Raw genomic sequence first — 18,300 nt, 5'->3', positions numbered from 1 at the left:
ATAGAGTCCAACACAACTGAGCGACTAACACACACACACACACACACACACACACACACACACACACACGAATCTTCTGGGGAGTCTTGTTAAACTGCAGGATATGATTCTTCAGGTGTCGGGTGGGGCCTGAGAGCCTACATTTTTACAAAGTTTCAGGTCACGCTGATATTGCTGGTCCACAGACTACACTTTGAGACTTGAAGCACTAGATAAGCAGCAGGCAGGGCCAGCCAGTGCAGCAGTTCACCTCCGGGAGGCAAATTTGAGTGGACCAGGGCCCCTGTGTATTAGGAGAAAAGAGAAAACTAACCCTTGGTCACCAGACTGTTCAGAGTGAATTTCTACTCCTCCCTCAAGAAATGTTAGAAAGGGTAAAGAAATCTCAGTGCTGATTTTTGTGATCTATTTGGAGTCAAATAGATACACTGGCAGCCCAGAGGAATTATCAATGAATTGATAAATGGGATGTGGGCAACTTGCCAATTCTTATTAGCCTCCCTCCAGGCCTCAGAGAGGGAGCACATCATTGGAGTGGTCAACTCAGAGGCAGCCTTTGCTGAGGACAGACCTACTGCTGTCTGCTCGGCTTTGCGTGGGGCAGAGTGCAAATTACTCTCGCCCTCCTGCCTCTGCTGTGGGAGTGATGCTTGCCTCAATTCTGCCCTGGGTCATCAGGAGCCCTTTCTTGGAAGAAACTTGACCCTCTATGCCTATTTTCCTTCTATCTGTGGTTTTGCCTTTTTATGTTTATTTCCAGGATCTGCTTTCTTCAAAGTAGCACCCAGGGACCCAGAGAGAAGGGAAGAAGAACAGGTGGGTCATGTGTACCCCCCTAGAACTGGTGCAGGAGATTTACAAATGGAGTTTGAGTTTGGGCTTGTGATGTGGTTGACCTCCAGGGATGGTTGGAAAAGCTGCCATGATTTTATCTAGTCTTATTAACAGTTTCATTTGGAGAGATTTGCCCCTGAGGTGATTTTGTGAAATGCAATCTAAAAACTGAGTAAAGAAGTGATTCACCAAAAGCATCACTTAGCCTGCTAGGGGAAAAAAATAATTTCTTCCAATGAAGGCCTTTGTCTGCTAAGAGCCTAGTGACTTTAAAATGCTGGAAGCATATTTCAAATGCTGCAGTTATTCTCAGGCATTCTTCTGTGTCCTGTGTTTCTGCTAGTTAGACGATACAAGAGGAAATTTTGTCTTCAGCAGGCAGTTCCAGAGAACTGGCCAATGTGGGACATCATCTGGACCCCAAGGAATGTAGGAAGGGTCTCGAAAATGTGGGCTCTGCCTATACTTAGCCACATGACCCAGCTGGGGAGGCATCCCAGAGGCACAAAAACTGTGCATGGCAATAAGAGTTAAAATAAAAACAACCCATAGACTGGCCTGATACATACAGAAGTCTAATTTTCCCAGGAGAAGCAGTCTCTCCCACTAAGCTGTTCTGTGGCTCCCATCTCATGTGTACCACTCTCCTACCACTATTGCTTTCTATCTTATACAATTTTATTTATGAATTTGTCTTAACTTCCTAACTTGTAAGCTTCTTGGATACTCTGTGATGAACCAGTATCTAGTAGAGGATCAGGTATAGCCAAAGCAGTCTAAGAGGGCTTCCTGGAGGAGGTGACTTTCCTCCTAGATTTAGAAGAAAGTGATAATCTCTGATTTGGTGAAATTATCCTCTCAATTTTCCTTTGTCCCATTTTGTATTTCCCATTTCCCTACCTCTCTGTTCTCATTTTTAAATGTGAATGATCCTCCAGGCAATACATACATACATATATACACAAACATATTATATATGAAATACTCTTTCCTTTTAATCATCTAACCCTCCTCTCCATTTAGATGAATCTTCTCTTGTTCTTCAACTTCAGTTCCACAATCCTCTAAGACAGAGCCCCGTAATCCATGCCTCCTGGTACTCATGACTGTGTATGATTGTACCCTCCTGAGTAACCTGCTTCTGACAGATATCATATAGCAATATTGGAGGGTATCACTTTTGTGATTAGTTACAAATAAGTGTGACCTCCACCTTGTTAGCAGACTCTCCCTCTTGCCTTTGTGGTTTGCTCAGTTTGGTGAAGATGCCACATAGAGAACAGGCCCATGTGGCGAGGGACTGAGAGTGACCTTCATGCAACAGCCAGCAAGAACCTGGGGCTTCAACACACAACAGCCCATGAACTGAATCCTGATACCAGACACTGGAATAAGCTTGTAAGTGCCCTAGTCCCCACCCCAAGCCTTCAGATGAAAACCCAGGTCAGCCGACTCCTCGAGCACAGCTCTAAACCCCAAGGAAAAGGACTCAGCTGTGCCCAATTCCTGACCCGCAGAAATTGTGAGATAATGAATGCATGCTGTTGAAGCCACTGAGTTTTGGGGTAATTTGTTACCTAGCAATAGATAACTGATACACTCCCCGTGACCTTTGTTGCTAGAACGGCAAGACTGAACTCTTTACCTTCTCCCTCCATCCCCCTAGTGCAGCTCCTCTTGCTTATTTATCTCCTCTTGGTCGCTCTTTAATCAGCCTCTAGACTTGGGATCCCTTCTTCATTCTTTCTGCCCCTCCATCTGTTATTTTCAAGTCTCAAGCTTTGCTCATTTTCCTTGGTGATGCAGTTAACTAAGTGGAAAAAATGGCAGGTGGCAGGAACCACACAGGTGAAAGGTCTAATGTGGGAGCCAGCAGTTTCTCAGTTCTCACTTCCATCTCCTGGTTTCCTTGCCAATCAACTCTGTTCTGCACAATTTAGCAATTAATTAAACATTGCCTAATATCATTCTCTGACATCTCATGGACTAACCTTGTCTTCTTAATTAAACTAGAAGCTGGGCTCAAACCTCATAATTATATTTTCTTTAGGGCACCAAAACACGATGCTAAGGACACAGTGTATTAAAAAGGCTTGGACTGAGGTCTAAGGTTGCATGTCCCGTGGAGCTACTCAGTGTGGGTCTCAATTCAGTGCCATGGATGGAGGGCACTGCGGGTGGGCACTTGGGTGACTGCAGGTGGAGATGCAACATGGGGCAGACAGTTCCCACTCTCAGAGTGTAGCTGCTCCACTGGGGTGAAGGTGGGGTTCCTCCTTCATGGTCCCTAGGGTACTGTTAGACCTCCCGGTGCAGAAGGGTTATTCCCACTCATGTAACTGTGCTAATCAACAACACGTCTGCAGATTCCTGCTGCTTCCTTTCATCCCTTGAATCTCAGGATAAGATTTTATTGACAGCCTTAGTCTTTTTGTAACTCCTCTGCTGAACTCTTGACTCAGTTTTCTTGCAACCTTTTGTTGACTGTAACTCAAGTCATCTGTGACTGATGGAATGACAGGAAGCTCGAGGTTCAGGGGGAGCTTCACAGTGGGCAATGTGCCCACTCCCCTTGTTTGTAAGGACACTTCAGATCCAAATTCAAGGGCTCTCACCTTTGCCTGAGACTGACTCATGAACTAATTAGTCACATTTGCAGCTAATCAAGGGTGAGCTCTGGGAACAACCTGATTTATTTTCTCTTTCAAGAATCTTTTGGCTCTGACCACATAAGGAGCAAGGGATCTGCTCTTGTATCAGCAGCTTGAACTGAAATATTTGTTGAACCACAGACACAGGACATGAGGGCTAAGAATTTACAGTGAAGGGCAAAGGCTTCTGGGGCAAGGCTCCTTTGGTCTTCAAACTCACTTCCAGAGCTTGACAGGCAGGTCTCCGGAGAGCAGGAGATGGCACTTAACTTTTGATCCCCAGGGAGGGGCCAGTTTGGCTCTGCTCTCTTCTGGGTTTCCTGCTGTTCATAGGAGGTCTCGGGGCAGAACCAGAGGCAGGAGGAGAAGCAGAAAGCTTCCAACAACCTGACCTAAGGGAAACAGCAGGCAGAGAGGAGAATGTCGGATGTATGGCTGCATTCAGTGCACGTCTTATCAGGCAACAAGAGTGTGAGCATTTGGTGGGGCAGTGGTATAGGAGGAACCAGCACTTAGCACTGCCCACTTGTACTCAGAGAGGAATACCTGGCATCAGGCGAGAAGCACTCAGCATCGCACAGTCCCAGCTCAGTACCGGGATGAGGCTTTGATCAGAGGCTGTCCCCCTAGCACGGGTACAGCCTTTTGCATCACACCTTTTCAGCACCTTGCCTTTCTCAGCTCTGAGCTCAGACAGCAGACACGGGCTCTGTCTTCGTGTAATGTGTGCATCAGGTAAACACTGCCTAAATTAAAGGGCTCGCTGACAAATGATCTGCTTCTCAGCAGTGCCTCTTATACCTACTGAAAGAGAAAAGCTCCGGAAATGCAAATAAAAGCAGAAGCCTTTGAAAGTTCCCTTGTCATAACTCTCTTCCAGTTAAGACACTAGTCTTGTGAGCGTGTGTGCACACGTGAGGTAGAGATGAACACAGTGTTGTTTTGAATGTATGTCTTGATTCTGATGATGTGGTTAAGCTAAGCACCACAAATGTGCCCTCTTCCTTCTTCCCACTTTCTCTCTCCCTTCTTCCTCCCCCTCCCGCTTTCCTCCCCCTTCCCTTTTCCTCCCCCTTCCCCCTTTCACCTCCTCCTCTCAGTGGAGCATATTTACAAAGGAGGCATACACCTGGCAGGGTTTGATCCCCAGGGTCTTGAGATCTGGGTTAATTTGGCGATGAAGGACTAGAATGTCTGGTGAAAAGGGTGTATCCACCTGAACATCTCTAACTAAAGGTTCCTAATTCATTGTGCTCTTTAACATCTGCCAGATGACTGCAGGATTTTGCTGTTAGTGGAATTCTGGGGTCCTTAACTGTTAGTATCTAAAGAGTATATGTCAGCTGGAACAGGAAGCATGGGGTTGATCTGTGTTCTGTATACTGAGGCTGGCTGGAGTTTAGAAACCCCTCTGCAGCAGGATTGAGTAGCTCACAGCCAGGGGCTGGTCTCCCGGTAGGGAAGAGATGACAGGAAAGTTAGAAAGCTTAGTTGATGGCATCTTTCCTAAAATCAACCCAGATTTGAACGTTTGTAGGTGGGTGTGACAGAAAAACAGTGGCAATTGCTTCCTAGACATTCTTCTAATTAATAAACCAGGTAAATCTCTATGCACGTCCCACCAAGGGAGAAAAATACAGCCCTTAAAAGTTTATTTCCCCTAAGTTGGCCCTTATGCAAAACAGTTGCCTCCCTTCTGCTCACCCTAGAGTTTGCTTTCAAAGAAACTTCCAGGGGCCCTAGGTTTGAATTTCAAAGAGCTTTCAGATGGTTCCAAGCCTCTGTAATTCTAGAAACATTCAGAACAGAACAGAGCATGAAGATGATTATTTTTCTCATCTGTACAAATAATTTCTCCTCTCCACCCCCAGCTTTATAGAGGAAAAATTGACAAATAAAAGTTGTATACATTTAAGGTGTACAGTGTGATGTTTTGATATACACTGAAATATTCATCACAGTCAAGCTAATTAACATATCCATCAACTCACAGTTACCTTTTTTTTGGTAAGAATAATTAAGATTATTAGCAAATTTCAAGTATAAATACAGTATTGTTAACTATGTGCAAACAATTTTTAAAATCTCCAGTGGGTCAGGGTCATGGCCAAGGTTGGAAAGGAAATACATTCCTGAAATGCAAATGTAGGTTACCTGCAGGAGTGTTGTGCACTTTATACTCTTAAAACTCCTGCTTTCAGAGTCTAGGGAGGAAGATGTGGGGATAGGAAGGCAGCCTGGGACTCAGGAGAAAGAGGAGGAGGAAGAGAAAGATGGTGAGTCATGTGTTCACCTACGCCTTCATCATCAGCCATGTTATTACTGAGCATCTTGAATGCACCCAGAGATGTGCTGGGCTCTGTGGGGTATAACAGTCACTGACTCAGTCCCTCCTGCCTGGATTTCAGAGACTGGCTGGGGAGCCCTGTGAGGACACCGATTCTTGAACACAAGACTGTTGTGTTATAATAGAGGTTTTAAAAAGTGTTCTGGGAAACCAGAGGAAGGAAGGATTAATGGTACTGGGGCCAGAAGGGAAGACCTGGCAGAGGAGGAGGAGAGGGAAGGTGAGTTCTTGCAGAAGGTCTTCACCCATGCCTGCTGTCTCCTCTGAGAGGGCCAAGTCCAGGGAAACCTTGAGAAACAGAACTCTTATTGGAATGCACCAAGGGCCTGAAATAAATTCAGGATCCTTTTGGCATTCAGTGATAAACAGAGAGTAGAAAAGATATTCAGAATATTTTCTGAATGTAGAGGAAATACATATACTTTCCCAGCATTGGGACAAGTTCCATTAAACCTGGCAGGATCCAATGAATGATTGCTTCCTTTTCACAGGGAGGCTAATGAGCTTGACAACCTAGGAGGTCTTTCTCAGTCCTCAGAACTCAGCACTCAGAGCTCTGTTCTCAGTACTCAGAGCTCAGTGCTTGATGCTTAGAACTCAGTGCTCAGAGCTTGGTGCTTGGTTCTCAGTGCTCAGTACTTAGAGCCCAGTGCCTGGTGCTCAGTGCTCAGAACTCAGTGCTTAGAACTCAGTGCTCAGAGCTCAGTGCTCAGCAATCCACATTCACACAGCCATGAAGTGAGCAGAAGCCTCACCAAGGACAGATGCTACTCTGGGATGTCAATCACTCATGGAGTCCACTGGCTTCTCAATAGCCTAAAAATACTTGGAAATGCTTCCTTGTGGCTCTCTGTGTAGGAAAATCCAAAGAAAACAATTCTCTGGGCTATCAGTTCTTTCTGCATTTTCCAGAAAGAGAAAGCCTAAAATGAAAGAAGCAGATATGGTTCCTGACCCTACTTTCTCTGTGGCCTCAGTGTCTTTGTCTGTACCAGGAAAGGGTGGGGCCGCTGGGGCATGAATGCTCCTTCCTGCTGGACGTCCTCTTAGACTGAGCTTTGTGCAGACTGGCAGCTGTTTGCAGTTCCTTAGGCAGTCACAGGAAGTTTTCTCCCCACTATGTCTCTCCATGTGCCAAACTAAATTCTTTTCTGGGCAACATCTGTTCACATGTCCCATGCGATATTGTCTCAGCTGACCACAAAAATAATTACATACTTATTCCAGAGTAATCAGTTCATCTGAGTCCTTTTCAACAGGACAGCACACTTCACTGGGAAAAGTGACATCTCAAGAACAGAAGTCCTCCGGTGTGCCACAGATCAGGGAGCTTAGCAATCAGTGCCTTGTCCTTAGGGCAGTCAGGGGAGGCAGAGATGGCTCTGCCACTTGGAGCCACGCTAGGCCTGAAGTGTCAGCCCCTTTCTCACTCTTTCTCCTTTGGAACAGAGCTGTAGGAGTAGACTGTGGGAGGGTTTCTCACAGACTCTGATATGAAGTTTATGGTAGGGTAGAAAAAGAGCAGAGGGTTTTATTACAGCCAAGAGTGACACAGTTAAATGTATTGTTTCCTTTGATATATATGTAAAAGTCATAAAGAAAGCCAGCAGTGAGAAACAAAGGTAAACAGTGTGCTTATGACAAACTCATCTCTTTTTGAGCTGTTGTACATAGCCTGAGTAGGGGGGTTGGGTCAAGGGGTGATCATATGAGATGCATAATGATTTGGGGGAAAAAGGTTTATGGAGCAGAAAACCACATTGGAAAGGCCACTTAAGTGTTAGGTCTTGGATGACCTTGAATGACGGGCTGAAGCTTTGGAATACATTTTATGGCAAGTCATGGGAGGGTCACCAACATTCATTTATTAATAATTGGATTTCACATCTTTCATATCTCAGGCTGTCGTCTGTGAGGACAGGGAGTATGGAGTGCTATCTGTCCCTGGGGTGTAGTGTTCTGAGCTTCACATACTTCCCTCTTCTTCCTCCAGTGGTTATTTTGCATATAACCATCTTGTAGGAAATTGGAAGCGTTTCAGGTTTCTGAGGGGACTACTACACCTTTTAAAGGCAATAATTCTGGAACTGGCCTGTGTTCATTTATTCAGCTAACTAAGGTGTCTGGTAAAGAATCCGCCGCCAATGCAGGAGACGCGGGTTCAACTTCTGGGTCGGGAAGATCCCCTGGACAAGGAAATGGCAACCCACTCCAGTATTCTTGTCTGGAGAATCCCATGGACAGAGGAGCCTAGTGGGCTATAGTCCATGGGGTCATGAAGAGTCAGATACAACTTAGCAACTGAACAACAAAAACAAATGTGTCAGATACAGGTTCTGGAGATAACAATGAGTAAATCATGGTGCTAGACTTCAAGGATCTTAAATGGGAAGGGAGACACTGAAATATGCTTTCATTATAATGTAGTCAGACAGAAATAAGCACCAGCATCTGTGGGACGACAGAGGTTTCAAGGAAAGGCTTCTTAGAGAAGATGAAATGTGCCCTGCAGAGGTTAATAGATAACTGAGAGTTGAGTAAACAGGTCAAGAAGAGTACAGGGGCATTTGAGGTTGAGGGATTGATTTGGTGTGTGCATTTTGGCATTATTAGAGTGGAGTGCTCTAGACAAGAGAGGAGCAAAAGCCAGATTGTCATAGTTGGGATCTGAATGGAACTGGAGGAAAACCAGGCAGGTAGTGAACACTCCTGTTTCAGTGACCATGCTGGTTCCAGATATGTAGAACTGGGTAATCTCAAATCCGTCTGCAAATATCTAGAAATTCTAGACAAAATATGGCAAAGATCTTTTTGAATGACTAGCTAGCTTTGAGAGAAAGAGGAAACCCCGTAGCTCTAGAAACTTGGATTTTAATGCCCACAAGGCGATAGGCTATGAGGCCATGAGCTGATGAAAAAGAGCTGGAACTGAAGCTGGAACTAAGCTCCTCCCTAAACCCACATGCTCAGATGGTTATACCCTCAGTGACAGAGTGGACTAGGAAAATCTTCATTGGCACAGAAGAGAACAGGAAGCTTGACTATTTTGGGGTGGGAAAAAAGAAATCCCTTCTCCCTCTGTTCTACCAAAATTCATAACCACACTGTATGTTTGACCTGAGTTTTGGGTAGTGAGTTTATACTATCCATATGGTTTGGCCGTTGCCAAGCCAAAAATTTTTTTAATAAAGATTGTCCCCAGACTGAGGATACAAAGAGCTAGGAGTCTTTGTAGGAATGAATGCAAAGATGTTCTGAAAGGGCAGTGTTTTCCCAACTTGGGAGGTAAAAGATTTGTACAGTGGAGACAACAAAAAATCAAGCTAGACCCCTAAGATCTTTAGATAATTGAATGGCAAAATTAATATTTTTATAATGAAAATTAATATTTTGAAAATGAAGATTCATATTTTGATAATAAAAATTCATATTGTTAATATAAGATGAATATATTTAAGTGACTAAAAATATGAAAGGGTTTAAAACTTATAGAGCAAGATAGCATGAGGAAATAACTGAAATTTGAAAGAATCACATAGAACTTTTAGAAAAATATTGGAAAAAATTTTGTGAATAGTTTGAACAGCAGAATAGACATAGTTGAATACAGAAATAGTCAACTGGAATTTCTGAAGAGAGTTCCAAGAATGCAGAGATAAAGAGATAGAAAAATATATAAGTGATGCTAAGAAGCATGGATGATGGAATGAAAATATATAAACTATGTCTACCAAGAGTTCTCAGAGGGAAAATGTTATAAAAGGAAAAGAAATATTAGAAGAGCTAATAACTTTGAACTTAGTATTGGTAAAAGATATCAATCCTCAATTTCAAGAAACACAATGATTCCTGAAGAAAATAATAATTCCACTTCCAGACAAATCTTATTGAAGATTCAGGATTTCAAAGGCAAGAAAAATATTCGAAGAAACCAGAGAAAAAAAGATGGATTACCTAAAAAGGAATTAAGGTCTGCAAATATCCTGTTTCTCCACATAGCTTTGCCCATAATGTTTTGCATCTAGAGGCTTTTATTTATTTATGGCTGCTCCCAGACCTTCTCTGGTTGCCGTCCTTGGGCTCAATAGTTGTGGTACATGAGCTTAGTTGTCCCGCGGCATGTGGAATCTTCCCGGACCAGGGATTGAACCCGTGTTCCTGGCATTGGCTAAACCACTGGACCACCGGTGAACTCCCCAGCACCTATAGAAAATTTTTGTTTGGGGAGGGTGGGGGGATCTTCCTGTTTTGACTGGGGTCCATTCAAGGCTTACCCACTCTCCCCAGCCAAGGGGTGAGGAAACAAGCTGTTCTTCCAGGTGGGCTGAGTGAGAGGTCAGTGCAGACAGCCCAGCCCTTTCAGACCTATGGGGTCTAACAGTGGACCAGAGCCCAGCTGGACGCCACGATCAGAGTAGCCAAGATGAGAGGGGAGATGTGACCATTGAGGAATTATAAGCTGTTTGCAAATAGGGACTGAGTTTGTCCCCTTCATGGGTGTAACCCTAGGCTTAGCACAGTGCCTGGACATGGTGATGCTTATTAAGGTTGAATTGTGTCATCCCACCTCCCGCCAATTTATATAATGAATCTTTAAACCCCACCCCCAGTACTTCAGAATGCAACTGTGTTTGGACATAGGGCCTTTAGTGAGGCCAGTAGGGTGGGCCCTAATCTACACGACTGATGTCCTTATGAGAGGAAGTAATTAGAGCACAACAGAGAGATACCAGAGGCTCACGTGCACAGAGGAAAGACCATGTGTGCTCACAGCAGAAAGACAACCATCTATAATCCAAGGAGAAACAAAACCCTGCTAATATGTTATCTTGGACTTTCAGCTTCTGGGACTGTGAGGAAATAGATCTCTGTTGTGTTCTAATTACTTCCTCTCATAAGGATATCAGTCCTGTAGGATTAGGGCCCACCCTACTGGCCTCATTAAAGGCCCTATGTCCAAACACAGTTGCATTCTAAAGTACTGGCGGTGGGGTTCAGCCCCCTAGTCTTGATGTTTTATTGTGACAGCTGTAGCAAATGCATATATTGCTTCATAGACATCTTCTGAGTCAGTAAAAGAATGTGAAGTCTACTGACCTGTGACTCAGAGGTCAAGGGTAGGCTTTCTAAAGTAGTGCTTCTCACACACTTGGGCACATGCAGATCACCTAGCCTCTTATAAGACTGCAGATTCTGACTCTTCAGCTCCAGGAAGGGGCCTTAGATTCTTTGCGTCTGACAAACCCCCAAGGCAAGTGGCAAGTCCAAAGACCACACTGTGAGCAGTGATGCTGGGAGTCCTGAGGCTTGCCTTTGAAAATTGGATGATCTTTAATGATTTTAGAGGAAGATAGGGGGCTTAATGAGCTCAATTCAGCAACTTCTCTAAGCACTTTCCAGATGCAAGACCCTGGGCCAGATCGTGGAGCAGACCCCCAGTGGGCCAGCAGGCTCAGCCCCACCGGGAGGAGGACACGCAAGCCAGCATGTGTCCAAACTGCCAGGCTCTCCTTTGTCTCCGGGAGAGCCCATTTTATTCCAGCGTCGGTACAGAGGATGAGGCTTCCCCATCAGTCATGCAGGGCCGCTGGAAAGACAACTTTTTCATCAAGGCTTCAGGAAAACCAGATGAGTTTTTGAAAAGAGTGGGAGGCAGCTGAGAGTTATTTGTTGACCTTGTAATTCTAAATGGGATTCTCTTTTGTTTTCCTGCCCTTGGGTCGGGATTCTGCGGGGGCATCATTCTCCTCCTGTGCCTGCTTGAGAAGGCAGCCTGCTCATGATCGTGGACAAAATGTCAAGGGTGCCCCCCGCTCCCCACTCGTCTTTTTAATGCACCTTTCTCTCAGCTGAGCAATCAAGACTCCTTTAGGAGGCAAGGGAAGAACAGTTTCTACTGTTCACATGAATAAATAACCTATTCTTCACGTGGCTCTTTTCCCTGTGCCCTGGGGAAACAATTTGTGATGCAAATTAGGTACAAGCCATCGCTGAGAATTACAGAATGATTGAAGTATTATTATTATTATTAATTTATCAATCTATAAATAGCCTCAAAAATATCCAGGTGGCTCGGCCTGAGAGGGATGAGACAGGGTTCCATTTGATCTCATTATCAAACCCTCACCTGTGTACAGAACAGGAGGTGGGGATGGTGCGGGCCAGGCCTGAGAGGGGGCCTGCCTGAGACAGCGCAGGGCAGGGCTCTTTGGGGCTAGTGTGGGTGGAAGCTAGGATGTCTCTAAGGAATAATTTACAGAGACTGTTGAGGCTTCTCAGGTGGTTCAGTGCAGCATCCACCTGAGATGTGGGTTCAATCCCTGGGTCGGGAAGATCCTCTGGAGGAGGAAGGGGCAACCCACTCCAGTGGTCTTGCCTGGGAAATCCCATGGACAGAGGAGCCTGGCGGGCTACAGTCCATGGGGTAACAAAGAGTCAGACACGACTGAGCATACAGGCACACACATTGGATGGATCCACTGAGTTTTTGTTTGCTTCTTTCAATAGAAAGGATCCACACTCATGACTTTTGCCTTTCTCCTGTTCCTTCTGATGGTGGGAGGATGGGTACCAGTGTCCCAGCACCAGAAGCCTGAATGTGTGCCCTCCTTCTCCACCACTGGCTCTTTGAAGGAGCAGCTCAGGAGCAGAGCCGCAGCCCCTGGGTGTGTGCAGGCTGCTCTCTCTGGAGCCTAAGGGCCCCTAGGAGAGCACCTCTGGCACCAAATGGCATGGAGCTGAAAAGTCCTTGTTGCTTTTGCTATATTTCATTATATTTTATTTTCTAGCTTTACTGGGCTATAATTGGCATATACATTGTATAAGTTCATGGTATACAGTGGGCCTCAGCAGTAAAGAATCCGCCTGCAATGCAGGAGACATAAGAGATGTAGGTTCGATCTCTGGGTTGGGAAGATCCCCTGGAGGCGGGCATGGTGACCCACTCCAGTATTCTTGCCTGGAGAACCCCATGGACAGAGGAGCCTGGTGGGTTACCGTCCGTGGGATTGCAAGTAGTCAGACACAACTATAGTGACTGGGCATGCAAGGTATACAGTGTGTTGATTTTATACATTTATACAGTGCAAAATGGTCACCACTACAGCATTAGATGGGGACATAAGGTCCTACATGTCTTGTGGCCAAAAAAACCTGAAACATAAAACAGAAGCAATATTGTAACAAATTCAATAAAGATTTTAAAAATGGTCCACATAAAAAAGTCTTTAAAAAATTACCATTTCTTTTGTTTTTTTGATGGTGAGAGCATTTAAGAACTATGCTGTTAGTGCCTTAAAGTATGTAATACAGCATTATTGTGTACCGTACGTTAGATGCCCAGAACTTGTTACTCTTATAATTGGAAGTCTGTACCCTTTGACCAATATCTTTCCATTTCTCCCACCCTCCAGCCCCTGATAACCGCCACTCTACAGGTTTTTAAAAATTCCACATGTATCAATAAGCGACACCATATAGTATTTGTCTTTCTCTGTCTGACTTATTTCTTAAGTGATAGCATAATGCCATCAAGATTCACCCAAATTGTCACAAATGCTAAAGTTTCCTTCTTTCTCATGTCTGAATAATATTACACTGTGTATATGTATATATCTCACATCTTCTTTATCTGTTTATCCTTTGTTGTTTCCATATCTTGGCTATTGTGAATAATTCTGCAGTGAACAAGGAATGTAAATATCTTTTCGAGATCCTGTTTTTTTTTCCTCTGGACACATTGCTGTATTGCTGGGTCGTAGGTCATTCTATTTTTAATGGATTGAGGAATGTCCATACTGTTTTCCATAGCAGCTGTACCAACGTGCACTTCTATCAACAGTGCGCAAGGATTTCCTTTCGTCCACATCTTTATCAACACTGTTAATCTTGTCTTTTTGATGACAGCCATTCTAACAGATATGAAGTGAAGTCTCACTGTGCTTTTGATTTGCATTTCCCTGATTAGTAGGGATGTTGAACAACTTTTCATGTAACTATTTGTCTTTTGTATGAAAGAAAAGACTTGTCAGGAAAAATGTCTATTCAGATCCTCTCCCCATTTTTAAATTGTGCTTTTTTTTTTTTTTTTTGCTATTGAGTTGTATGAGATCTTTATACATTTTGGATGTGAATCCTTTATCGTGTATTCATTCTATATGATTTGCAAATACTTTCTCCCATAGATAGCCTTCTTATTTATTTATTTTTGATAATTTTTTTCTGCTGTGCAGAAACTTTTTAGTTTGATGTAGTCTTATTTATTTTTGCTTTTGTTGCTGTGCTTTCGGTGTCATGTCCAAGAAATTTCTGCTGAGTTCAACACCAAGGAGCTTTTCCCTACTCTTTATTCTAGGAGTTTTATAGTTTGGTCTTTACGGTAGAAGTCTTTGATCCATTTTGAGTTTATTTTTGTGAGTGGTGTAAGCTAGAGGTCAAGACAATGTTCTTCCCTAGAACCTTTAGGGAGAGAACAGCCCTGTTGACATCTTGACTTTGGACTTGTAGCTTCCAGGACTGAGAGATATTAAAAATCTGTTTTTTTTTTTTTTTAATTCTGTTGTTTTAAGCCACTCATTTTGTGTCCTTTTTATGGCATCCCACAGAAACTAGATCACTTGGCTTAGTTCTAAATCTGAATCATAGATCATTTCATGATCTTCATATACTAGTCCATTCATCTCTGCCCTTTTCCCAAGTACAAAGGAGAGCCTCCTGCTCCTGGAATTTGGCGTACTGTACTATACTGTACTTTGCCCCTGGTCCTCTGCTCCACGAAGTCTCCTTCCCTAGCATGCCCATGTCCACCAAACAAACTCCTGCTTTTATCATTTTGGACAGCTTTAGCCTATCGTCTCGCACTCTTCCCCATCTTTCACAGAGTTAGATATGTTCTTCTCACGAGCTCATATACCTCAGGATACATCTGCCCTGGAACATGTGTAATATTGGATTGGATAGTGATTGTTCACTGGCAGTTTTTCCCCCCACTAGACATTGAGCTCTTTAAGGACAGGGACAACCAGATCTTTTTATCTTTTGTATTCAGAGCAGTGTCTGAAAGATAGGTGCTCAGTGCTTTCGGAGCAAAGATCCTTTGATACCAGGTCACTGGATCATATTTTTGAGACATTGCATTCTAGAATAAGTGACATTTTACACTAAGCTTAGAGGCAGGGAGTGTCAAAATGTGGGATGCCCAGAGTGAAGGCATTGGCAACCCTTGTCTCTGCGCCAACCCTGAAAGAGTGAAGGGAATCAGTGGCTCCCTGATTGAATGCCCCACTGCTTCCAAGGTACTTCTGGATTCCAGAACGTGCTCTGTGCCAGAAGCTCAGGACTGGCCATGCATTACATTATGCAAAGTGTGAGACAGCATTTATACTTTATGGACTGTCCCTGGAGAAAATGGATTTTCCATCCTAGACTCCAATCTGATATTTCCAGGATGGAAGAGAAAAGAATGAATGCCGGGTTGCCAAGAGTTCATTTTAACCCAGACCAGCAGCTTATGACGAGTTCAAGTTCACATGCAGATAGTTTGAATCCAACTGGAAACTGAATATGAATAAAAGAGGTATAAGTATGGGACTTCCCTGGTGGTTCAGTGGTGAGGAATCTGCCTTCTGATGCAGGAGACATGGGTTTAATCCTTGGTTGGGGAATTAAGGGGTTTCCCTGGTGCCATCCCTGAGCCATCCCTGGTGGCTCAGATGGTAAAGAATCTACCTATAATGCAGGAGATGCTGGTTCAATCCCTGGGTCAGGAAGATCCCTTGGAGAAGGGAATGGCTACCCACTCCAGTATTCTTGCCTGGAGAATTCCATGAACAGAAGAACCTGGCAGGATGCAGTACCTGGGGTCTCAAAGAGTTGGACACAACTGAGCAACTAACACTTCCACTTTGTGTTTCACTGGAGAGCCAAGATCCCTCAGTTACAGGGAGCCCACAAACCTCAACTAGAGAGAAGCCCCCTGCACTGCACCATAAGATCCCGCATGCTGCAACTAAGACCCAATGCAGCCCCAAAATAAAATAAATAGAAGAAGTTAAAAAAAAGAAAGAGAGAGGTGTAAGTTTTGGCATCTTTTGCCTTGAATTTGTAATGCCTTCCCAAGTGTTCTCCATGTTACTAACTTCTCTCCTCTTTAGTCAGTTTTCTGTGCTTCTGTTGCTGTTTTAATCATGCCACTCTCTGCCCCCAAATCACTGAAAACTCCTCATTTCACACTGGACAAAGTCCAAACTCCGCATAGTGTCCAAATATTTCCTTTCTTCAGCTTCTCCCTAGTTTCCAGGCTCACAGCTGGCTCCCCACTCTTTTCTCCTGTTCTTGGGAAAGGACTTCCACTTAAGCTCAGCTCTTGACTTGCTGGTTATTTCTCCAGGTTTCTTTCTCTTTGGGAAGCCTTTTGGTTTCTTGACTAAAGCCATTGCTTCCTTTTTAGGATGTTCATAGAATTTTGTTGTTATAGCCCACTCTACCTCAATACTGATTTCTTTAATGAGAATTTCATCAAGTGTAACTGGAAATGGGGAATAATTTCAGTATAACACAGACATTGTGATGTTTCCTTGTGATTTTTTTCAACATGCTAATTTTTCTAGAAATCAAGGTCATGCTTTCTTGTAGAGAGCACACCTTGGCAATATATGAAGACTTAATGGAAACAGCTAAAAATCTACAGATGAGCCTTGCTTTAGTGCAAATATTGGCTGGAGGAGTGAATGGCCTCAAGCACCACTATCCTTTCCACCATTTGCTGTTTGATGAAGTTGTGCATGTGGGTGAAACTCAAAAGACATTTTTAAAATATATTTATTTACTTATTTTTGTTCATTTATTTGGCTGTGTCAGGTTTTAGTTGCACCATGCAGGATCTTTCAGTACAGTGCATGGACTCCAATTGTGCGCAGGCTCAGTAGTTGCGATGCTCAGGCCCCATTGCTCCACAGCCTGTGGAATCTCAGTTCCCTGACCACAGATTGAACCTGTGTCCCCTGCATTGCAAGACAGATTCTTAACAACCAGACCACCAGTGAAGTCCCCAATCTGCAAAGACATTTATACCCATGTTAAAATGGGTTGGGGGCTTCCCTAGTAGTCCAGTGGCTAAGACTCTGCACTCCCAACTTGGGGGGGCCTGTGTTCAATTCCTTGTTGGGGAACTGACTGGATCCCACATATTGCAACTAGAGATCCTGAATGTGGCAATGAAGATCGAAGATCTCAAGTACTACAGCTAAGACCAGGCACAGCCAAAATAAATAAATACAAGCAAACAAACAAAAAACCCCCAACCAACCAAGCAACCAAACAAAAAAACTTAATACATTGATAAAGAAGATCACACTCTAAGTCAGATGTTTGGTTCTGATAAAATGATTTCTATTCAAAGCAAATGGCTGAGTGAGTCCAAAAAGGTAGAAATAGTAACACCAACTTCCCTGGATGACCTCCAGATTAAATGAGACAATATATGAGAAAGTACCTAACCTAGGACTTTGTACTTAATCACTCAGTTTCCAGTCACCTACTGACCTCACCCAGTTAAGTTTTCGCTTGAGATATTAGCCTTTTTGTAATATCTACTTGGCTTTTTAAAGTGGTTTCCAGTCAGACAGCCAGGGTAAATGTGGGGCTCACCTTATGTGGTATTTCCTTTCTCTCAAGGATTACAGTCCTGCTTTACCTCTGTCCAGTTCTTGTAAGTAACTGTTTTGTGTATTTTAAGCAGTTTTATAGTTGTTCATGGTAGGAGGGAAAGTCCAGTGCCAATTACTCTGTTGTGGTCAGAAACAAAAGTCTCCTCTTTTGCATGTACTTAACTTTTAAAATATTTACAGTCATGTGAAATAGACATTATTTTACGTACTTTAAGGGTGAGGAAATTGATTCTGATAAATCACAAATAATATGACCTAGATCACATAACTAATAAGTGGTAGAGTTGTGATTTGAACCCAGATCTTTTTGGTGGTCAAAGTCATGCTTTAACCCCTATATCAGATTTCTAAAAGGGCTTTGGTTAAGAAATTATGTTTATAGGTTCTTTTAGACATTGTGAAGATCTATCTTTATTTTTCGTGCTTAGTTTCTTATGAAGTTTTATTTATATTATTGGCATTTTTAAAAGGAACAGTTTAATAAAGGATCAGGTATAAGTTATTTCATAGGAGAAACAATTTTCTGTGGGCCAGGATCATACAACTTCCATGGAGGGAACCTCCAGAGCATTTCTGGCTGATAGATGAACTGTTGAAGTGAGGATGACAGCTGGAGTCCAAAGAATCCAGAATTGAGAGATAACGAGCAGGAAGCAAGTGAAGGTGGGAGCCCTGAAAGTAAACAGACAAAGACAGATGGGACTGGGTGGTCAGAGGAAGACCAGGAGTCTGCTGAGGGAACCGAACGAGAATTCTGCAAGAGCTGGTGAAGCTATGGTCGCTCTAATGAAGCTACAGCAGT

The sequence above is a fragment of the Bos javanicus genome, chromosome 12 (assembly GCF_032452875.1).
Source record: "Bos javanicus breed banteng chromosome 12, ARS-OSU_banteng_1.0, whole genome shotgun sequence".
Lineage (NCBI taxonomy): Eukaryota > Metazoa > Chordata > Mammalia > Artiodactyla > Bovidae > Bos > Bos javanicus.
The sequence above is the reverse complement of the archived record's forward strand: the minus strand, read 5'-3'. Positions refer to the sequence as shown.